We start from the raw sequence: 25,141 nt of genomic DNA on the forward strand, positions 1-25,141 counted from the left end.
CCCTAATAATGTCAGTATACATGATACTTATAGGTTTCCACACACTTTGCAATCGTTATAAAAGTTGCCCCAAACCGCTAAAGATATAAAGAAATTGGCCATGTATTGCCTATTTGTGCATAGTCAACATTTTTTCATTACATTCCACCTTTTGAATTTGCAACTCCAATAATTGACTCTGCCTACAATTGGCATTAACTGTTTCTTATGTTGTATTTTTATTTGATTACATCACTCAATTCATAATCATTCAAGTATTTATTTGTTGATCGAGTACGAGAGTGCAAAGAATGATGATTTCTTTATACTTCTCCATTCCCCAATTTTCAGCTTCGAACTGATTATGCTCCAACTCATCCCTCCTTTGAGATTTCTTGAACCAAAATAGAATTGAATTTGGCTAAAGCATCAACAAGTTTTGTTTTGGCTTCTATTTTTTTTTTTTTTTTTTTTATATTAGTGGAGGAGCTCCAGCTCAAGAATTAGTCCAAAAGGCTAAAACCGAGCAACCAACCTGAACTGCACAAGTGGCTAAGCTAAAGCCAAGCATCTCAATACAATATATGATGCATTTTTTATGTTTCCACTAGCCTGATCCTAAAATTGTTGAATATCTAGTCATAACATTCCACCTTTTGCATTTGCAACTCCAACTATTAACTCTGCCTACAAATTGGCATTACCGGTTTCTTGTGTTGCATTTTAAATTTCTATATTTGACATGGTTAATTGTGTGGAGTGCATAGATTAATTTAAATGGCTGGGTTTACAAATAAATTTAAATGTCTTTAACAATTTAAAAAAATGTAGCTCAATATAAAATTATTGATAGATTTATAACTACATACAAATCAATCTAACTTTTATTATGAATCTCCATAATGTTGATACATTGTGCAGAGTGTGGAGGTGCAAAGGAAGAAATATTCCTTCACACCTCCACACAATGTATCAATGTTACTTCCTCCACACCTCCACTGATAACATTGTTCCACAAATATAATGGTCTAGATATGACAAAATAATTAGTTTGAAACATTATATGTTAATATTTTAAAAGCATCAAATCCTTGCGTAGGTTATTGTTTTAATATTCTCTATTATTGATTTAAGCTTTAAGACTACATTTTAATAGTAGGTTATTGTTTTAAAAGAATCCTCTCCTCACATCTTAGGTTATTTTCTTTAATATGGCATTAATATTTACATAAATTCTTGGAGGTTTATCTTGATGATTGGAAAATGTTTAGTCCGCTGAAGAAACACATTGAAGTTTTGCACCTTATGCTTGATAGATGTTGGCAATTGAAAATATCATTAAATTTGAAGAAGTGTATTTTATATTTTACATTTTACATTTTTTTGGGCCATGTGGTATGCAAACAAGGACTATTAGTTGATCCTGCAAAGATTGTGGTCATAGTAGATTTAGCTACACCAACATTAGTACACTAGTTGTGTGTGACTTTGGGACATAAAATCTACTATACAAAGTTCATATGGGGGTATGAAAAGATTACAATTCCCCTGAATAAGATGTTAAATAAAGAAGTAAAGTTTCATTGGAATGAAGAATGTTAGCAAGCTCTAGATGCTTTAAAGGAAAAACTAGTTACCACGCCAATTTTAGTCTTCCCAAAATGGGGAAAAGAATTCCATCTGCATGTTGATGCCTCATCCATATCCTTGGGCACACTATTGGCTCAACTAGGAGAAGGGGATATATCTCATCCTTTTTTTTTGCTAGCCAAAAACTATCGACACCTAAGCAAAATTACACTACTGTAGAGCACGAAGGGTTGGCAATGGTATATGCACTATAAAAATTCCTACATTACCTATTAGGATCACACTTCAAAATGGATACAAACCATTATTCACTGAGATATTTGGTTAATAAACCAGTTTTTTGTTTTGCGGGTGGGGGGATATGCAAAAGGTTGTTACTCTTTCAAGAGTATTACTGTGAGGCCATTGTAAAACCCGAAAGGCTCAATGTAGGACTGGACCACTTGTCATGAATTTTGACTAGGGAAGATGAATCAAACCTTGATGACAATTTTCCAAATGCACAATTATTTTTAGTAGAGATGGTTGATGATTACCTCACAAATATTGTTCAATTTCTTAGTACAAGAGTATCCCGAAAGGAATGTGTAGTTGTGTAGAAGAAATAACTAGTAGTGAATGCTACAGATTACCAACTAATAGCAAGATAGTTGTAAATCTTGGCATAGATGGCATACTTCATAGATGCGTTTTAAAACAAGAGAGGTCATTGATACTCTCAGAAAAACACGTAGGAGTTGCAGAAGGCCATTATGAGGTGAAGGCTACCGAATAAAATATCCTTCACGCAAGATTATGGTGACCCACTCTCCACAAGGATGGTAAGGCGTTTTACCAAACTACAAGATATGTCAGAGAGTCGAGAGGCTGTCTAGGAGGGATGAGATGTCGCTATGTCCACAAGTAACATTGTATACATTCAAAAAATGAAAAATAGACTTCATCTGACCAATCAATGTGCATGTAAAGAGATCAAAAGTGAGGTACATAATCATTGCCACAAATAATATTACTAGATGGGTGGAAGGGGAACCTGACCATGCATTAGGGGAATTTTGAGGTCTAAAATGGGCCTCCTAAGGAAATTATAAAATAATAGTGTAAACAATGAAATAATATTAGAATACATCATCAAATTTAAGAGGGAAAGAAGAAAAAACTATTTTTTCAACTCATATTTTCAACTTATCTCCCTATGGTTTTACTCAAATTTTGAGCAACAACACTCATTCGATGTGGAATTTGATTCCTCATCCAAGGAGTACCCATGTTTCATACTTTCTATGGACCCCACTACACGAAAAATGAGAAATACATGAAAAAACGTGATTTCAATCACATTTTTTCATGTATTTCTCATTTTTTGTGTAGCGGGGTCCATCTAAAGTATGCAACATGGGTACGCCTTGGATGAGGAATTAAATTTTTCATCCAACGAGTACTCCTGCGTGAAATTTGAATAAAACCTTAGGGAGCTAAGTTGAAAATACCATTTGAAAAAGTAGTTTTATTATTTTTTAATCTTTTTACTTTTTTACTCCAAAAATGGTGAATCATCCCCCATGGTTGACATCATCATCTTTAATCCTATTATTTCTTAGAAAGTTTATTTTGGTTGTACATTTTTCTTAGGAGGCCCATTTTATACCTCAAAATTCCCTGAATGATTGTAGTGCAGAGAAAAATGCACAATTTATATTTGAAAACATAGTGACAAGATTTGGATGTCCCAAAATAATGATGAGCAATCAAGGTACTCATTTTCTAAATAGGAAAATTGTTGTGTTGATAGGGTAATTTCAAATTTATCACTAGAAGAGCACCCCATATTATCTGCAAGCTAACGGAATTATCGATGATTTTAACAAAATTTTGGAAAACATTCTAATAAAATTCTGTAATGCAAACATATATGATTGGGATTTATGAGTTTTGGAATTTTTATGGGCATACAAGACTACATATAATAAGATAATATGATAGACACCCTTCAGTTTGGTATATGGACATGAAGCAATAATTCTTATGGAATTCATAGTACCTAGTTTTTGTATTATTTCCTTAGCTAACTTAACAAATAGAGGCATGACAAAGCAAAGGTTGTCAGAACTATTACAGTTGGAGAAAGATTTCACAGTGGTATGATTCCATTAGAATGTTAAGAAAGCATGTTAAAAATCCTAGCATCATAGGTGTTGGAGAGGTAAATCCCCTCTACGGATAGAGGCGATCCCTACTAGCCCAGCAAGGGTATAGCAACAATCAAACAATGCTGCTATGCATGTTCCTAATTACAATTAAACAAGAGGTAAAGAGCACCTACTTGGATTTCCGCGCTGTCGTTTGACGAAGAGATGTTGCCTTCGCTCCTTCGCTTTGGCTGGTCACAATCCTCCGCGATCTCCGCGAATAGATACCTGCACACACGAAGAGGAAACAAACGCAAGCGTGAAATCTAGTAAAAGCAACCATACATCAGTCAGAAAAGATGTAATTCACATTCAACCATTGCAAGTACAAATGAGAATGGAACAATAATAGCAGTCATCTATTATTAATCAGAATAGAGAAGAGTACAACCAAATGTTCTGACGTCGGTAACCTTCTCAGGAGGGGCCAGTCAGCATGTATCTCAAGCATTCACCTTTGAGGATGATTCTCCCAAGACAAACAACTCTCTCTCACATACAAGCAACACAAAACAACCTTCCCTAAGCAATCAATCACTTCCACACCTAGCACACCAAATACCTATAGTAGCAGCAATCTGAGCACTATAAGCTCTATACAATCCAAGCTATGTCTAACTAGCTGCTCATGGTAATGGTGGAAGTATATGTAGGAGAAGGAGCCTCCTAAAAGGGTGGAAGGATGAGCTTATCTTCAAGGGAAGTGGTTGCAAAGGGTCGAACAGACATGCCATAGAAGGGAGTCGACATTCACAAAGCTAACAACCAAGCCTAGAGTTATCTGGAAGGCTGGTTGTTTGAACAAATTCGCCCAAACTGGATCAGCGCGGATTATGAGGAAACTGACGCGATGTCGCCGCGTCTACATAACTGGGACAGTCATGTCAGCGCGGAAGCACACGGGAAAGGCGCGCTGGCGACCAGCGCGGAAAAGTGATGTCCTTCCGCGCTGGCAGCGCACGAAATACACTATGGAGCGCCAGTCATCGCGGGTATTTTGCAAACAGACGCGCTGATGAATAAAACTTTAGGAAAATGGGTTTTTGGGCCAGTTCAGAAGGCATGAAGCTTAGTGATTGGCACAGCAGGGTGACTGACAGGAAGGCAGTGACAAATTACTGTGTAACAGATGCCCCCTAAAGCATGAAGACCGAGAGAGTGGGAGGGGTGAAATGCTTTACAACACACGCCGAACTGGAACACCACCAGGAAGGACCGAAATATCTCTGATAATCAAGTACATGCAGTCTAGGCATGGGCGCAGCCATCCAAAAAGACATGCGAAAAGGTCTGTGGAATGGACGCAGCCACCCAGCTAAAGAGACCATAATAATGATAAGGTATGGTCGCAGCCATCCATGAAGACTCAGGTATGGGCGCAGCCATCCATCAATGAGTCATGTAATGATCATCCACAAAATCGCAACCTGGACCATAACAGACAGGGATCCAGGGTCTTGCGCTCCGTCCCGATCCGAACAAAGTACAAGTTCAAGCATGTGAATATATGGGTTGAAGTCGAACATGCATGAACATCGTCTGATTACCAGTCAATGATGAAAACTGTTAACAGACGCGAGAGGTACCACCAATAATGACAATGGCCCTCAAGGTACTATAGGTACAATCTGCGGTATGTGAATCAATGAGCTGGTGTCGAACACCCACGGAATCATTCGATCGGAGGCCAATGATGTAAACCTCGCGTCGAACACGAAGAACCTGCCATTGAGGCATGCAGGCTCTAAGGCACCTGAAGGGAGTCTCTAAGTCACCTTCCCGGATAATGAGCTGAAGTCGACAGGAAGTGACCTTGATCGAAGGTGGGCCATAATGTTTCCCACATCATCGACGCGAGACAGAGGAAAAATGATTTGTGTGAGATAGCAGATGAGGTTGTATTATTGCAGAGGTCAACTTCTCTTGAACATATCGGCGGCACTGTAGCGGGTTTGGCAGTATTTGACATCAAATGAGCAAAGGGTATAGTGATGATGGCAATGGGCAGATGAGAGGTCGAATAAGATAACCCAAACCCACGGAGGCCAGTGAAAAACAAGATGAGATGGTCCCACCCAGACACGAAGCAGAAGAGTGCCATGTTCAAGAGCGACATACTGCCGACACGACTGTGATTACAGTTCCATTTTCCCCACCATTTCTGGCAGGTACCCCGATTATTTTTGGATGACAAGCTTGACGGGGATAGCATATGCTTGAAGAGTGTCATTTTGACGATGTCCGATGTCATCAAGTGTTTAACGAGCCTGACAAAGGAAAAACTCGGCGTCTTTTCCTGTTTAGAGAGTCTGAAAAGACAGCAGAAAAGAAAACTCCAGGGGGGTCCTTTTTCGTAAAGTTGTGTCTCTCGAGCCCGAAAAAGTATAAAACAATACTCGAAAGAACCGCCCGACCAAAATGATCGAGGAGTACTTTTCGTAAATAGTGACTTCGACCCGAAAAAGTAAAAAAGCGGTCAGAAGCACGTCGTTTTGGAGCCAATAACGAGTTCGAAACGACAAAAACCCGGCAATCTTTTTAGTTTAAACGGTCGAAAAAAGAGCTTTAAAGGCGACCGCCTCTCATTCCTTTTAACGAGTCAAGGGGAAACTCGGCAATCTTTTCATCTTTAAACGGTCGGAAAAGAGCTGAAAGCAGACCTCCATTTTTATTCTCTTTAACGAGTCAAAAAGGGAAAAATACTCGGCAATCTTTTCACATTTTACGAGTCAGAAAAGAGCTTAAAGGTGACTCGTCCTAGAGGAACGAGTGGTATAAAAGGTAGCAACTGGTTCCGGAAATGGTGGAACTGCTCAAAACATGTAATGGTCAAGAGGCTGGCTAATAAAACCACTCATCGCTGCGGTTCCTAGGAAAGGAAAAACAACCAAGTGAGAGCATATGATCAGCCAAAGAGATGGTAGCAATGGAATGAAACAACCAAGGCTCATCGAACAGAATTCAGCGGATAAAAATGGCAATCACGAGATGTAAATCGGGTATGGGTTCATTTTTACACAAGCTTGAACCATGGAGAACTCTGCTTGGATTCGGTTTCATGTTTACACAAGCTTGAAACGAAAAACTATGCTTGTTATAAGCTCGCATGCCCCCAGCATAATGACGCAAATCAAGGTACATGCCCCCCAAGCTTCATTGCATTCAACAAAGTGGATGGAATGAAGGTTCACTCTCGAGATCTATGAAAGACTCGACTTGTATTTTACGAGATCTTAATCAAAAGACTCGATTTGGAAAGGGAGTTGTTTCATTTTTTAACGAGGTTGACACAGTAAAAGAACTATCCTCATAACCCTTGTTTCATTTTTTAATGAGCTTGACACAAGATCAGGAACTATGCTCGAACTAAGCCTAGTTTCATGTTTTAAGGAGCTTGACACCGGAAAGGAACTATGCTCCAACCAGACCTAATTTCATTTTTTAGGGAGCTTGACACCAGAAAAGACCTATGCTCCATCCAGACTTCATCATACTGAACGGGAAGTGGAGGCCCCCAAGAAAGTGGCTCCGGAGGGAAGGCCGACATCTTGGAAATCAGGACCTAATGCCCCGAGGACACTATGCACGATGGTGTCATCACTGGGTACGGGCACGGGGTAGATGGCCACGTAGTTGATTTGCGGCGAGGCAGATGCGACTTGTGGATGAAAGCCAGGAGGGAAGGACGAGTGCGCCGGAGGGCTTGTGGACGAACGAACGATAATTGATCGAACGTCACGATTCTTCCATCGTGTGGAAAACAAACCACACGGAAAAGTGAAGAAACAAGGGCTCCCATGGCATACACATAATCACGACCAAGGAGAAGACTGAAGTCTAAAGAACCTTGGGTAACCGAGATGTCTATATAGACAGTCTTGCCCCCCAAAGTAATAGGAAACTTTGGAAGGATCCCTAATGGCTGACTCGTTCCTCCGTCAAACGCGATGAGATGCGGTGCGACAGGTACAAGCGATGGGGAACCCAAAGCTCGCCAAGTAGTAACGGGCATAAGACTAACCGATGCTCCTTCGTCTAACACAGTGCCAGGCAGCGCTTTATTGCAAGCATAGGCGGTGACCCAGAAAGGCACGTGGGATGGAAGGGGAGGGGTAGTCAAACGACTCCAATCAAAGGAAATGACCGAACTACTTTGTGGGGGAACCATATGGTTGCCCCCTTGCTCGAAAAGAACCGACTCTGAATCCTCGGGAGAGGTTGGGGTGGGAACACCATTATCAGGCTCCGGAGGATTTGCCGAGACGAGAAGAACATGAGAATTTTGCTCTTCCGAAATAGAGTGCTCGAGAGGGGGGGAACTCGAATCAACACTCTTTCCGACCAACGGCGGGTCTGGAACAGGCTGGGGACAGCCAGGTTCTGAAGCAATCTCTTTGTCAACAGGGGCGCGATCTACAGTTGTAGAAAGACGTTGATAACCAGCGGGAAATTGGTTTAAAGGAGCTGTAAGACTTTCCAAGACAACGGAGGCTTCATCCATGAGCGGACAAAGGTGAAGGGGATGATTGCCTTCACAAAGTTTACAGGGGATTTGAATCTTCCCTTTCTCCTTACCCTTCCTAACTGATGAGGTAGCATCGCTATGATCTTTAGTGGGCGATGAGAGGCGGGCCGGATCGTGAGACCAGACTTCTAATACCCGGGGAATGCCAGGACAATCGCGAAGAAGGTGGTCCTCCTTGCATAATCGACAAGGAAACTTAACCTTCCGCGGAGGAGCAGAAGGTGGCCCTATCTCAGATGTAGTGGAGGGGTTAACTGGATTTGAGGAGGGGACGGCGCGTGTACGCTCTCCCTTAGGGGACTTCTTCTTCTTGGTCCTCTTCTTCTTCTCCTTAGCCACCTGGGTACTCACATCGAGAGTTTCACCAGGCGAAGAGGAAGACGTAGAAGAAGGCGTCGAAGGGGAGAGATCCACCTTAGGATCAACATGATGTTGTTCAGGTGGAGGGACTGATGGACTAACAACCGATACAGTAGGAACCAAAGAGGTTGAAAACAACCAAACAGGCAACCCAACAGTTAACCCTGGTAGGGATAACGTCGCCATATACGGAGCACAAACATTCCCAAGAGGAGGGAATTGTCCTGGATTCCCACCAGAGGGGGAACCTGGGTTAGTGAATCCCGGAAAAGTTGCCATAGCAAACGAACACGAAACCTACTCAAGCTAGCGCACACAAGACCTAACCAGGAAATGTTATCGCGGCCGAATAAATTTTTAAGACATTGGAATTAGACTTGACCTTTTCATGTTTCAAGAGTCGAGAAAAGGACGAAAAGATGACTCCAGTCTCCTTCGAATGTTTAATGAGCACGAAGTGACAAGACGCTCACTTACACCTTTTCATTTAGGGAGTCCGAAAAGGATCAAAAGTGACTGCTCTGGAGATTCTAGGTAAAAGGTGTGCCAGACTTTTCGCAAAACCACAGAATACTTTTTAGGGTACGGGTGGTCAATCTTCGTGAATGCTGTGTTCACTGCATTGCGAATCGTAAGGCGGCAGACTCGGCTTCCTATGGATCAAGGATAAAAGCCTAGTGGGGTCTCCCTATATACGCGACGGTACGTGGGAGCACAGTCCGTGTTAGACCACTATCGAGTCACAGAAGGAGGAATCACCCAACCGTAATGTGAAACAACAGTGACTATGTTTAAAGACGCCGGAACACGTCTCTAACCTAGACCTCTAGATGTTTGCGTTTAGTTCCAATGCATTTTTAGATTCATTCGGTTCATTTTATAGTTGATCTTGAGATTAAGTTTCGATTTCAGGTCCTATCGTATGTTCTCTCATAATTACCTAGATGCAAACTACATGCCAAAGAGAATCATTTTGTTCGATGAATTCTAGCTAGGGAAGGGTAAAGAGATTTCAATCAAACAAAACGAACACAATCAATCAAACATCCTAATGCAACTAAAAGCGAGGAAAGGAAACTTTTTCTTTTGAAAATGCAAATCAATGAAACATTCTTTTCCTTTTCAATTTTTTAAAAGCAAAGCCGCTAGTTTGATTTTCTTTCAGTGACACAAAGCATCTAAAATAATTTGGAGGAACTAGAACACCAAGCAAAATGCAATTGCCTAATGAAAGCACACAAAGTTCCCAAAACACTCAACAAAGATTTCCAAATTGATGAGAAAATCAAGTTCCGCACGAGCTATGTGATCTAAGCTCGGCAAGACAAGCAAGGATTGAAACAAGGGGGAAAGCGAGAAATTGCACGGAAACACAACCAAAAACACTCCAACAATCGCTGAACAAGTGCACTCAACAAATCTGAAGTTGGCTGGTCAAACGAGAAAACAAAATCCCTACGGAAGGCTTGACACACACACAGCCACTAGATACCCTAGGGCTAGAGTGCAAAATCAACAGAAAAGGGCAAACACCCGAAGGATGAGAGTTACAACCAGTCAATTAGAGACTCAAAACCATTCAGCAATCGAAAAAGTGACGGTGTAAACACAAACCAAGCAGTGAAAGCAAAAGGGAAGGTATTCGCAAAACCAAAAACTAAGCAAAAACGGAACCCTATGGATCCAGACTCCGCAATCAAGCAGTTCAGAGTTCAGACAGTGAAAAACAAGTCATAAAACAGGTGGAGAGAAGAAGGGATAGTCAAAGCAAGAGGTTCAGGAGGCTATTTTGGTCAAAAATGAACTTTACAGGACCAGCGCGGGTAGCCTTCAGCAACTCGGCGCTGACAGGAGGAGGCCCGTAGCAACTTTGCGACGTCAGCGCGGAAGGACAAGGATAAAGCGCGCTGTCTCAGAAAAACGAGGTCAGCGCGGAAAGAAACCACACAGACGCGATGACACAGATCACAAAGAAGCGGGAGCGCGATGCCAGCGCGGAAGGACACGAATAAAGCGCGCTGTCTCTAAAAACGAGGTCAGCGCGACTGTTAGACGTAAAGGCGCGATGAAAAGGATACCAAAGGAACAGGGGCGCGATGCTAGCGCGACTGTTCTGAATTAAAACGCGCTGAGGATAAAAAACAAGCAAAGCCAAAGAAAAACTTCCCAAACCAAAGGCAAGAGCCTTCTAACAATCAAGACACTTCCCAGATGTACCCAGAAAGTTTATAAGCAGAGAGACAATCCCAGAATCTCGGAAAAGGAGACCAATCAAAGTCAAACACAAAAGTGGACTCAAGAGACAAAAAGGCTGATCCCCAGTGGAGTCGCCAAATTATTGGAGAGGTAAATCCCCTCTACGGATAGAGGCGATCCCTACTAGCCCAACAAGGGTCTAGCAACAATCAAACAATGCTGCTATGCATGTTCCTAATTACAATTAAACAAGAGGTAAAGAGCACCTACTTGGATTCCCGCACTGTCGTTTGACGAAGAGATGTTGCCTTCGCTCCTTCGCTTTGGCTGGTCACAATCCTCCGCGATCTCCGCGAATAGATACCTGCACACACGAAGAGGAAACAAACGCAAGCGTGAAATCTAGTAAAAGCAACCATACATCAGTCAGAAAAGATGTAATTCACATTCAACCATTGCAAGTACAAATGAGAATGGAACAATAATAGCAGTCATCTATTATTAATCAGAATAGAGAAGAGTACAACCAAATGTTCTGACGTCGGTAACCTTCTCAGGAGGGGCCAGTCAGCATGTATCTCAAGCATTCACCTTTGAGGATGATTCTCCCAAGACAAAAAACTCTCTCTCACATACAAGCAACACAAAACAACCTTCCCTAAGCAATCAATCACTTCCACACCTAGCACACCAAATACCTATAGTAGCAGCAATCTGAGCACTATAAGCTCTATACAATCCAAGCTATGTCTAACTAGCTGCTCATGGTAATGGTGGAAGTATATGTAGGAGAAGGAGCCTCCTAAAAGGGTGGAAGGATGAGCTTATCTTCAAGGGAAGTGGTTGCAAAGGGTCGAACAGACATGCCATAGAAGGGAGTCGACATTCACAAAGCTAACAACCAAGCCTAGAGTTATTGGAAGGCTGGTTGTTTGAACAAATTCGCCCAAACTGGATCAGCGCGGATTATGAGGAAACTGACGCGATGTCGCCGCGTCTACATAACTGGGACAGTCATGTCAGCGCGGAAGCACACGGGAAAGGCGCGCTGGCGACCAGCGCGGAAAAGTGATGTCCTTCCACGCTGGCAGCGCACGAAATACACTATGGAGCGCCAGTCATCGCGGTTATTTTGCAAACAGACGCGCTGATGAATAAAACTTTAGGAAAATGGGTTTTTGGGCCAGTTCAGAAGGCATGAAGCTTAGTGATTGGCACAGCAGGGTGACTGACAGGAAGGCAGTGACAAATTACTGTGTAACAATAGGTGCATAAATCAGAAGACTTTTTAGCCAAGAGATTTGGTTCTACTCTATGATAGTAAATTTCTAAAGCACCCAGGGAAATTTCAAATGCGTTGGTTGGTTCCTTATACAATTCAGTGTGTGGCAGAGGCAAGAGCTATCTAGTTAGATAAAATTAATAGGGAACCTATTGAATCATTCATTAATGGGAGCCAACTTAAATTCCATAGGAGTGGTTGCCCCAATGTGTAGCAAGAGGATTCACATAGTGTGAATAAAAAAAGGAAGGGGGGTATTTTTATGGGGGAATATGAAATTGCGCACAAGTACGAAGGAAGGACCACATCACAAGCATGCACTAAGGTCATAGATTGTTGTTTGGCATGAGTAAATATGGGAGCATAAAACAGATGAAGTACTGGGAAACGTCATGGTGAGCCACGTCAGATGGACAACATGGTCATGGTAGGATTGAAAAAACACTTCATCATTGGTCAAATGTGTAAACTATAATTACAAGGAGTTATTCATGGAAGGGGGTTTGATAGAAGAGGTTGCAGATAGGATGTATTTTGGCCCATGTATTCACTAAGGCTATACATACTTGTAAAATTAATTGTGATGGAAAATTGAATTAGATTAGAAAATTTTCAAATTATATCATCGCATGGTAAGTAGTTTATAAATCTTAGAGAAAAAATTGAATTAATTTGTTAGTATGAAAATTCCTGGAAGATGTACCAAAAACCCTCACTTAAGGCATTAGGTGACAAGTGACCCTAACAACAAGTTAATGGTTGTTGTCATTCTAGATCTACAACACACATGGAAAATCTATAGTATAAGGAAACAAGATCTGAAACAAATAGTAGTAGAATGATAGATCCAGAATAATAAGCCAGTGGAAAGACGATTTTAAACAAATAAATCTTTATTGATAACACCTGATGAAGTAGATCTACAGATTGTTCTATAAGTCCCCCTCCGTGGGATGCTTCCTTTGATATCCTTAATGCTTCGCAAATATATTCCCTCTCTCAATCATGTCAAAAACCCAAACAAAGTGAAGAACTCAAGTGGAGCTCAAGAAAACAATGATAATGTTGACGATGACACTGATCATGGTGAAGAATGGATGAAAAACCCTCTTTTATATAGAAAAGTATGGAGTTAATCTTGAAAATGGAGAATAATAAAATATTATTGACCAAATTAAGATCTAACTACTTGGAATACTTTATTATATTTATTGGAGAGGGAAAAGGAATTTAAAATGGTTAAATTCCCTTATTTAGAAATAATTAACAAAGAAAATGATTTATTAATTATTTCACAAGAAACAAGAAATGTGTGAATCAAAATAATTATTAAATAGTGATTTAATAATTATTCTAATAGCAAAAATAAGGAAATTCAAATAAATAATGATTTATTTAAATATTCCTAAGGGATTTAGTCAAATGTGACAAGGAATAATTATTAAATAATGATTTATATAATTATTCTCATGGGTTTTTTTTAATTTAAATCATAAAATAATTTAATAAAATTGGTTTACTAAATTATTTTCCACAGTGAAAGTGATTTTACTATGGTAAAATTAAATCCACATGGTGTATTTCGATCCACCTAGTTAGAAATGGCTAGGTGATCTTTTTTCAGTGATAACAGATTGCCCCCACATGTATGAGTGTAAGGAGAAAATCGTATGACCGAAATATGTTGTAGATTACACTTCCAGAAGTCTACACCAAAAGGGGAGTCTGAGAGAGAGAGAGAGAGATATGAAGCAATTCAAGGATGGACAAATAATGGAGGGAGTGAGCCCTCCAATACTGATAGAAGTCTCCTTTTATGTGGTAGTACCTGATCTCAAATGAGGAGGGGGAGGCATACCCATACCCGCCGAGATAACTGAGTACAAAGAATAATGGTGAGCCCAACAATGTGGGACTAGGAAATAACGTACATGATACATGATAGATGATACACTGACGTTAATGGGCCAAAAAATAATACAACGGATCCCATATACATAATGCACCTAGAAAAAACATAGGTGAGGACTGAATACAATAATATTTGAGTACATGAGATATAATGCCCCTCAAACTGACATGGGGAGGGGGATCGAAACCAAGGAAGCCTTGCTGAGCATGAAAGGGCTCTAAAAATCTGAATGGATCATTTGGAGGAGATATGCATACTATGGGTGCTGCAAGAGGCAGAAACCAAACCCATCAAATCTAAGGAAATGCATTAGAGGCTGGATCAACATCTGTGGTGATTTGGGCATGTGGGGGGTTACTTGAAGGGCCACCTCCTTCTAAGGTCTGAAACATCTGTCACACACTCGAGAATCATTGGGACAATCATCTGGATCACCAAACCATCAAGCGTAGGAATCTCAATCGTGTCATAAGGAGCTGATGTCGAGCACGTGAGAAACAACAAAGTCAAAGGGAAATAGTGAGTCCCTTTGCCTAATCCGAGGCACCGAACAGAGATGAAAAATGGAACCAAGATACACCACCCTCTAGATGAATCTTCTGGAATAAATGTGTTGTGGTCGATAGAAGAGAGTTTGCTAGAGTTAAGGCAGTGAGGAATCCTCAACAAAGGCACAAGGGAACATAACAGAGTGACTGATGGACTGACACCAGGGATGATGATGGATGGCGGACTGAGGAATTCCCTTGTCATAGCATAATAAAAATGGTTGACATGGCAACGACTGACTCAAATATGGAGGGGATGGTCAATGACTCAAATGGGGGTTCGACAAAGACGGACTAGGACTAGAGGCAAAATATGAGTAAAATGGAAGAAATGTGACATGAAAACAAATGGAACATTGTAACGGGACACAATATGGACTCGAAACAGACTCCATAAGTACGAGGGTGACACATCTCAGATGCTCTGAACAAGGGTGAATCGATGATGCTGCCACATGGGGTAGGCCTGGTGGGCACCATAAAAGCATGAGTAAATGATGGTTACTTATGATGAAAATTGAAACGAGATTCAACCAGTGCAAAGGTAAAGTGGTACCAGAGAACAGGTGACTCCAATGAAGAGATTTGATTTTAAAGGGCGACAAAGTGAAACTTCATGGAAAAAATGGCTTTTGGGTGAAGTGTCAAATTACCAAAAAACAAGAGAGACCCATTATAGAACTCAGTGAGAGATTTCCAATAGTGCTGACGGTTCGTCAGACAGAGCTATGGTTTGGTCGCAGTGGGCGATGGAAAAATTAGGTTTTTTTCCTATAAAAAGGCTTCTTTCCTCCAAATCCAATTCATTTGCATAGTGATTTGTGGAGAATTTGGAGAGGAGGAGTAATCTGATTTAGAATATTAGATTTTTGTGCTAAGATCCTCCTCAGATTAGAAACAAAATGCTTTCATTGTGCTTAAGGATTCATGATTTTTTTGCAAGTGAAATGTGTTGGGTTGTGTTATATTCTTTCCACAACTAACCTACATAGTGAACCGGGGTTAGAGGGGGGTAGAGCCCCCCCTTCGTTGTGCTGATTGAGTAGCAGGGGGGTCACGGGGGGGCGGGTAGCCCCCCTCTACGGGGTTCGGGGTAGTGCTCTGGGAAATTTTTTTTTGGACCCTATATTAGGTTGGGCGAACCCACCTATGGTTTTCGGTCCATGGTTTTGGACGCAATGGTTTTCGGTCCATGGTATTGGATGCTTCGGCATGTATAAATATGTATTATAACATTGAAAGGAACATAATGAAAAATCAAGCTGGTAGTCCCAGTTTTTGGATCCAGGGGAAATCTCTATGTATATGTGTTTTATGTGTTATGCTCTCACATTGTTTATTTTATGTGTTCTAGAATTCATGTGTAGGTAATTTCTATACGGGGTTAAAACCTACATTTGGTATCAGAGCTGTTTTGGCTTCAAGGGGACGCCTTTGTTGCTGAGGGGTTTCGCTCGGGCCTGTGGTAGACCCTGTTCAGTGGGAGATTTGCGAGATCAATTTTGGTGGTGAAAGAAGATGGCGAGCAGTGGAAAGTTAGAGATCAAGAAATTTAATGGTTAGAGTTTTGAGTTGTGGAAACTCAAGATGGAGCATTTGTTGGTGGATAAAGATCAGTGGATCGAGGTAGATCCAAGTACTAAACCAACAGGAGTGTCCGATGAAGAATGGAAGAAGTTGGATCGGAAGGCAAAGAGCACAATATGATTGTGTGTCTCAGATTCAGTATTGTTGAATGTATCAGGGGAAGCTACGGCAAAGGCTTTGTGGGACAAGTTAGGGACTTTGTACCAATCTAAGTCTCTGGTGAATAAACTGTTCCTATGGAAAAAGCTGTATAAGCTGAGGATGAAAGATGGAGACTCGGTGACAGAGCATTTGAACGCATTTAATACTGTGGTAAGTCAGTTAGCGTCTGTTGATATTAAAATTTCAGATGAAGATAAGTGCATCAGTTTTTTGTGTTCTCTACCAGATTCATGGGATAGTCTAGTTATTGAAATAGGTAGCAATGCAACTGCCTTGCAGTTTGATGACATAGTCTCATCCTTGCTGATGGAGGAGATGAGACGGAAAAATATGGAGAGATAGAATGGTGATGCCTTGTCTGTACAAGGACGGTCCCAGAATAGAAACAAAAATAAGTCATTGAGTGGGAGATCTAAATTTATAGGAAGATCTAAATCTCCAGGAAAACCTGTAAAGGTGGTGTGCTGGAAATGCGGAAAGGAAGGGCACTACAAAAGGCACTGTAAATCTAAAGCTGAAAGGAAAGGGATCTGATGATGCTTCTTCTGCAGAGGTGAAAACCACCTTAGATGAAGGTGGGGATGTGTACTTGGCTTCTTCAAGTACCCATGTAGATCATGAGGCATGGTTGATTGACTCAGGTGCATCCTTTCACTTCACTCCCCATAGAGAGTGGTTCTGCGAGTATGATAGATACGATGGTTGTGATGTCTTCGTATGGGATGATAGGAAGGCTAGAATCGTTGGTCGCAGAAAAGTAAAGTTGAAGTTGCAAGGTGGAAGGGTTAGAACACTTCTGGGTGTTCTGCATATTCCTGCATTAGCCAGAAATTTGATTTCTGTAAGAAATTTGGATGATGCAGGTGTAAAAAAAGTGTTCGAGAAGGATACCTACAAGATGGTTTCAGGAGCACTGGTATTGATGCGGGGAGTTCGGACTGGAACTTTGTACAAGCTGCAAGGTAGCACTATTGTTGATGGATGCAACAATCTTGTGGTTCCTGAAAGTGGAGCAGAAAATCTAGTGGTCTCTGGAGAGAATACCATGTTGTGGCATCAAAGGCTTGGACATATTGGAGACAAGGGCCTTCGAATACTTCATGGTAAAGGTATGGTAGAAGGTATGAGTAATAGATCTCCGGATTTTGATTTCTATGAAAGTTGTGTGTATGGGAAGTAGAATCGGGTGAGTTTCCCCTCTGGTGGTAAGAGGGTGAAACAGATATTAGAGCTTGTGCACAGTGATGTGTTTGGACCTGTGAAGGTTCCATCACTGGGTAAGTCTGTGTACTATGTATCATTTATAGATGACTTCTCAAGGAATACATGGATATATTTCCTTAAGAAGAAATCTAAAGTCTTTGATAGGTTTAAAGAATTTAAGGCTTTGGTGGAAAACCAGATAGAGAAGAAGATAAAGGTGCTGAGGATAGATAACGGTGGAGAGTTTTGCAGTAAGGAATTTGAAGAATTCTGTAAGAAGTGTGGTATAGCACGACAGAAGACTACTCCATATACACCTCAGAAAAATGGAGTTGCAGAAAGAATGAAAAAGACGTTGATGGAAATGGAAAAAAGCATTCTCAGTGGTGCCGGGTTAGGACAAGAATTCTGGGCAGAGGCGGTGGAGACAACATGTTACCTGATCAACAGATCACCTTCATCAGTGTTGGAGGATAAAACTCCACAAGAGGTATGGAATGGTAAGAAAACCTCTCTTTCACATCTGAGGGTATTTGGATGTGATGCATATGTACATGTTCCAAAGGAGAAATGAACCAAACTGGATAGTAAATCTGAAAAGTGCATCTTTATTGGGTATAAGGATGGTTTAAAGGGTTATAAGCTTTGGAACCCAGTAACAAGGAAGGTTGTGTACAGCTGAGATGTGATGTTCAAAGAGGTGAAATATGTTATTAAACATGAAGTCCAACCAAGGGAACCTAAGAAGATAGAGTTTGAGCTAAAGAAGGAAGAATCAGACTCTACGGCAGAGGAGGAATTAGAAGATGAAGAGCCACAAACTCTAGGTGTGAGAAGATCAGTTCGAGAAAGAAGGCAGCGAGAAAGGTATAATCCATCTACTTTCTATTCAAATTTTGCTTTATCTATTACTGATGATGATCCCAGAACTATGAAGGAAGCAGTAGATTCAGAGGATGGAAAACTTTGGAAAGAGGCCATGGTTGATGAAATGGCATCTTTGCACAAAAACGAGGCTTGGGATCTGGTGGAGTTGCCGGCTGGAAGGAAGCCCATTGGCAGTAAATGGGTGTTTAAGAAGAAGACAAATGCAGAAGGAAAGGTGGAGAAATGCAAAGCTCGGTTGGTAGAAAAAGGTTATTCCCAGGTGCCGGGAATTGATTTTGGTGATATTTTTTCTCCTGTTGCCAAGGTAACTTCTATTAGATTACTTTTATCTGTTGCTGTTGCTTTTGATTTTGAGGTAGAACAGATGGATGTGAGGACATCATTTCTTCGTGGGGATTTGGAAGAGGAGATCTACATGAAGCAACCTAAAGGCTTTGCAGTGAAGGGTAAGAAAGAACTGGTATGGAAGTTAAAGAAGTCTTTGTATGGGTTAAAACAGTCACCAAGGATGTGGTATTAGAAATTTGATACATTTATACGGGGACTTGGCTTCACCAGAAGCAAAGCAGATCATTATGTGTATTTTAAATTAATTGGTGACCGTCTTATTCATTTGGTCTTGTATGTGGATGATATGTTGCTGGTTGGAAATGACAAAGAAATTATCCAGGATTTTAAGACCCAATTGTCCTCCAAATTCGACATGAAAGACCTACCTATGGTTTTCGGTCCATGGTTTTGGACGCGATGGTTTTCAGTCCATGGTATTGGATGCTTCGGCATGTATAAATATGTATTGTAACATTGAAAGGAACATAATGAAAAATCAAGCTGGTAGTCCTGGTTTTGGGATCTAGGGGAAAATCTTTGTGTATATGTGTTTTATGTGTTATGCTCTCGCATTGTTTATTTTCTGTGTTTTAGAATTCATGTGCAGGTAATTTCTGTACGGGGTTAAAACCTACAAAATGATGAGTTTTTATGTTAACTTTACGAGCAATTTAACATAAATAAGAGATTGAACAACATCATAAACATGTACAGAACAACATCAAAAACACATTACAATAGGAACATGATAAAGTTGTTCAACCCTCCTGGGCCATGTCTCCTTGGTCCAACTTCCAATGGCTTGGGCCTCTCTATTATGCTCAAAAGTGTAAAAAAATGTCTTTACAATGTTCAAATGCTTTTGCAACCTGCTCCAATGAGTCTAGAATGTCCAAAAAATGGCTATCTAGCCTCTTTTTGCATCCAATTTGGTGGAAAACAGAAGAAGTTATGACCTCTCCTAATTTTCCCACTATTCACTCCACAAATTTATCCAAATCCAACATGGTCCTACAAATTAGATCCAAAAAGCGCTAACTGAGCGAAAATTTCTCCCCATGATGATCCATAATATATCAGCACTGACTATCCCATCACAAACTACAATCGGCGAGAACCGGTGGGCTTATGGTTTGTGAACGCGGCGGGGTGATGTGCGATTGCGATATGGTAGACCGACATAACTATTAACTAGAACTCGTAAAATTATCGCATCTGAGATCCTTTCGAAATTCAAAATCGATGGAGTACCGATGGTCTTATATATGTGGGACTCTGTTTTCTGCGATGTGCGATTGTGATCTGCGATTGCGATTATCGCATCATAACCCTTCCCTGCTTGGGTGATCCAGGATGCATTTCACCATCATAAATAGGTAGCTCAAATTTAACATCAAGTTTCAAAGTGATGATTTCTTAGGTTTCTTTTCTATTTGAGAATGTGAACTGGAAGAAAAAGAAGAAGAAGATGATGATGGAGATGATGGAGGAGAAGGAGTTTTATCAACCTCGCCTTTTCCCTTATCCTTCTTCGATGTCTTTGAAGAAGAAGCTGCATCTCTCACCTTATTATCTTCGTAGAGTTTTCCCAACATATGCTGCATGCTAAAAAACACTTGCTAAAATTGTTCCTCACTCATCTTCACTTCAGGTGTTTCACTTGCATCAGATCTTGTCATTGTCGATTTATGAGCAACTTTTGTGAGCGATATGATCAAAATTAGATCATATAATTTGGTATTAGAGCAGGTTGTGTTTTGTAGAATTTTTGCCAGTGAATGTTAACCAGGTCTAAGTCACGACATGGAGAAGTAACACTTGAGGAGTTCAATCTAGAAATTGGAAAGTAAAACTCAAATATATGTAAAGCGGAAAGGTAAATTCATCTCTTCATGGTCTAAGTTTTTAAAAGCTCTCAGAAAACAACTCTATCCTTTGGGACACATGCAGCAAGTTGTTATTGATTGACAGCATTTAAGTCAAGGTAAAGGGCAGAATGTTTAGGAGTTTACTCAGGAGTTCAGGAAGAAAGCTTTGGTGCTTGGTATTCCATTGGATACACGTGAAACTTTATTAAAGTACATTGGCAGTTTACATTCATATTTACAACATACATTATTGATGTTTAATCCTGATGACTTGCATGAAGTATGTGTTCAAGCCATACAAATTGAATCAGGTGGCAGATCGTTCAAGTTTTCATAGAAACCATCCAGATAGTTGGAAATCAAGGATTCTAAAGACAACAAGAGGAAGAGAAATTTGAAGGGAAGGAGATCAATGACAGATTAGAAGGGAAGTGAAAGACCTACTTGTACTCATTGCCAGAGGATTGGACATGATGAATCCAAATGTTGGAAACTTCACCCAGAACTTAGACCAAAGAAGTTCCAGAAGAACAAAGGTTAAAAGAAGGCTAATGTAGCAATCCAACAAGATTTGGGCTCCAACTCAAGTGATGAAGGGAAAATAACCGCAATGGTTTCGATAGGTAAAACTTCTAGCACTGGTTCAAGTTCTATTACTTTTGCACCTTCTTCAAACATAAATCATCTGAATGAGGATAAAAGGGTTGAATTATTTCATATAAGGATAACTTCTAAGCACAAGAAAATAGATACATTATTTGATAGTGGATCCCAGGCAAACTTAATATCTAAAGATTTAGTTAAGAAATTGGTTTGGAGACATGGAATCATCCAAGACCATACCCATTAGGTTGACTAAATAAAGAAACTTAGATTAATGTCACAAAGCATTGTCGGTTAAAATTTTCCATCACAACTAATTACATTGATGAAGTGGATTTAGATGTGATTCCGACAGACATATGTAGAGGAGTGCTAGGAAGTCCTTATCTCTATGATTGTGATGTAGTGTTTCATAGGAAAGAGCATAAATATCACCTTAAGAAAGATGGGATTGAATATATTGTCAGGGCACATAAACTCAAATCACACTTGGATTTAGTTTTAGTTAATCAGATGAAGCGATTAATAAGTTCAATTAAGAAATATGTACTCATGGTTGTAAAAGAACAACATAAGGATATACAGGATGCTATTTTAGGTTATGAGTCTCAATCTAAAGATAGTTTTATTAAAGTGGTAGAATCTTTTCCAAGTATATTCAAAGAACCAAAACATCTTCCTCCTAAGCGAGAAATACAACATGAGATACAATTGATGTCTGATGCCCCTCTTCCTAATATCGAAATGTATCGCATGTCATTTATAGAGAATAAAGAAATAAATAAACAAATCCAAGAATTGATTGAAAAAGGTTTCATATGACCCAGTTCATCTCTATGTGGCTCACCTATAATTTTGGTTCCTAAGAAAGACGAGACATTGAGAATGTGTGTCGACTTTAGGGCCTTAAACAAAATCACAACAAAAAATAGGTATCCTCTTCCCAGGATATATGATTTACTTGATCAACTAAAAAATGTTGTTTTTTTCACTAAGTTAAATTTGCGAAGTAGATATCATCAAATTCACATTGTAGAAAATGACATCTAGAAAACTGCATTCAAAACTAGGCAGGGACTATTTGAATGGTTAGTAATGCCTTTTGGTTTGTGTAATGCACTAGCAACTTTCATGCGGGTTATGAATGATGTATTCTGCCATTGATAAATTTGTCATAATCTACTTAGATGATATCCTGATTTTCAGTTTCAATATGGAAGAACATGTTAGGCATGTTAAGCAGGTTTTCGAAGTGTTGCACAGGGAGAAATTGTACCTTAAACTTTCCAAATGTGAGTTTGGGAAAACTTCACTAAATTATCTTGGTTACATAGTTGGAGGTGGAAGTTCGAAAATAGATCCAACTAAAATTGATGTGATTGTTAAGTGGCCAAGACCATAGAATGTGACTGAAGTTAGAAGTTTTATAGGTGCAATTCAGTATTGGAGGAAATTTATTGCTCAGTTTTCTTTGATTGCATCACCTTTTCATGCTTTAATAGGTTCTAAAGTTCCCTTTCAGTGGGGAGAAAAACAACAAAAATATTGTGATACACTTAAGCAGAAAATTGTCAAAGCGCCAATCTTAGCTTTGCCAGATCTTCAATAGGCATTCGAAATTGAAACAGATGATAGTGGTTATGCAATGGGTGTAGTCTTACTTCAAAAAGGGAAATCAATTTGTTTTCATTCTGAAACTTTTTCTAACGAAGTAATGAATTATCCAACATATGATAAAGAACTATTTTCTTTGGTTGAAAGTGTTAATAAATTGAAAAATTATTTAATGGGTAAGGAAATAATGATTCAAACAGATCATCAACAGCTTTAGTACCTTCAGTCTAAAAATAAATTGCAACAATCTCATCTTTACAGATGGATGGTATTTCTTCAGTAATTTCACTTAGTAATTAAGTACAAGAAAGGCGTCACAAACAAAGTAGTTGATATGTTGTCTAGACCATCTTTGAATGCTTCAGTAGTGCTGCAGAATAGTTCTTTAAAACATGAAAGTTATATATAACAATATAGTATCGATGTTGATTTCAAAGATATTTATGAATCACTAACTCGTGGTTCTCAGGTGGAAGAAGTCAATTATCATATTCATGACAGGTTGTTATATCATCTGGGTAAGTTGTGCATACCACAGACAGAAAGGGTGCATGTTATTTGGGATGCACATTCTTCTCGCATTTTAGGACATTTTGGTGTAAGCAAGACTATGGCACAAATTCAAAGGTATTGTTACTGGCCTCGCATGTATGAAACAAGTGGTGTGATGTGTTCGACCAGCAAGCCAAGTAATCGAAAGATTGGTTTGTACATGCCACTTCCAATTCCTTCGCGACCATGGGACATCATTTCCATGGACTTTGTTGGAGGACTTCCGATGTCCAGGAGAGGACATGATTACATGTATGTTGTGGTTGATAGATTTGAAAAGATGTGCATTCTTGTTCTGTGCAAAAAGAAAGTGACAGCTGAACAGACTGCAAATATGTTCTTCGAACAGGTATGGGTTCATTTTGGGTTACCTACTTCCATTGTTTCTGATTGAGACACTCGTTTTGTAGGAGAGTTTTGGTCCACTTTGCGGGGACTCATGGACACAAAGTTGAAGAAGAGCACAACTTTTCATCCACAGACCGACGGACATACATAAGTGGTGAATAGGATAGTCATACATATTCTCTAAGGTTACTGCAGTAAACATCCTAAGTTGTGGGATGAATATTTACCTTATGTGAAACATGCTAACAATCGAGCCTTACATTATTCGACTAATCAATCTCCATTTGAAACATGTTTTGGGTATCTACCAAAGTCACCGATGAACTTCATCTTCGGTGAAGAGGATAAAGTGGGTGAACATGATGATGAAGACAAAGCAATTAAGTTCATTCAACGGACACAACAGATACATGAAGCAGTGCAGGATCAATTAGAGAAGAGTCAGGCCAAGTACAAAATGCGCCATGACAAGCATCGAGTCGATCATGATTTTCAGGTCAGTGATCAGGTATGCTTGTATATAATAAAGATAGGTTGAAAGGAGAAGGTAAGAAACTGAAATCCATCAGGTATGGTCCTTTCAAGATTTTTGAGAAGATTGGGAATAATGTATTTCGATTAGATTTACCTCCTTAAATACATATTTACCTAGTTGTAAATGTAGAAAATCTGAAGTTGTATGAACCTCCAATGATCATCGATCCCGAGGAGGATACATAGATTCTGACTGTTGATGATTTGGCACCTGAGTATATAAATGAGTTGCAGGAAGATACCATCTTGGACATGAAGGTTCGTTCTTCAAGGAGTGGATATGTTGAATATCTTTGATTTGGACTCAAGGGCATGAATCCGAGTAAGGCAAGGTGTATGGAGATCAAAAGAGTGAGGGAATTGTAACCTCACCTGATATCTTCTTAAATCAAACTTTTGTGGTCCAAAAGATTTCAAGTGGAGAGGATTGATCCAGGAGGATCTTTTCATTCTAGTTTATGTAGGGAGTCCAGTTCATCTTCAACTTCATCAGCTTTGCCAGTGTTCTTCAGTTAGTCATGGTGGTGGTTTTCATGGTGGAAATGTGGTCCAAATTATTGTCATAATTTGACAATATTGTTGTAATGGGTTTTTTTTTATTAAGGTGATGTAAAAGGGTTTAAATCCTAAGATAGGTCTAAAAACCTAAGTTTAAAAGCCTACACTACACAATCTTAAACCTAAGTACTAAAGACTTAAGGCATAAACCTAAGTGGCTACATCTAGCACCATGGTGACAAGACCTAATGCAAAACCTAAGACCTAAACCTATCGGACTATGTATAAAACATATGTTAAACAATGAAAATACATACACGGTCCCTAACTGTGGGTTCTAACCGTAGCGGGACAACATTAGAGGAATGCCCAT

General features: G+C 39.9%; 1 pseudogene; it reads right to left on the bottom strand.

Moving 5' to 3' along the window:
- The window catches only part of LOC149249560 (3-ketoacyl-CoA synthase 9 pseudogene), a 43,099-nt pseudogene extending 19,330 nt beyond the window's left edge, over window positions 1-23,769 (bottom strand).
- Between the last annotated feature and the right edge of the window lie 1,372 nt (window positions 23,770-25,141).

The sequence above is a fragment of the Pinus tabuliformis genome, chromosome 7, assembly GCF_031772625.1.
Source record: "Pinus tabuliformis cultivar Carrire ecotype Pingquan chromosome 7, CPIR1, whole genome shotgun sequence".
Lineage (NCBI taxonomy): Eukaryota > Viridiplantae > Streptophyta > Pinopsida > Pinales > Pinaceae > Pinus > Pinus tabuliformis.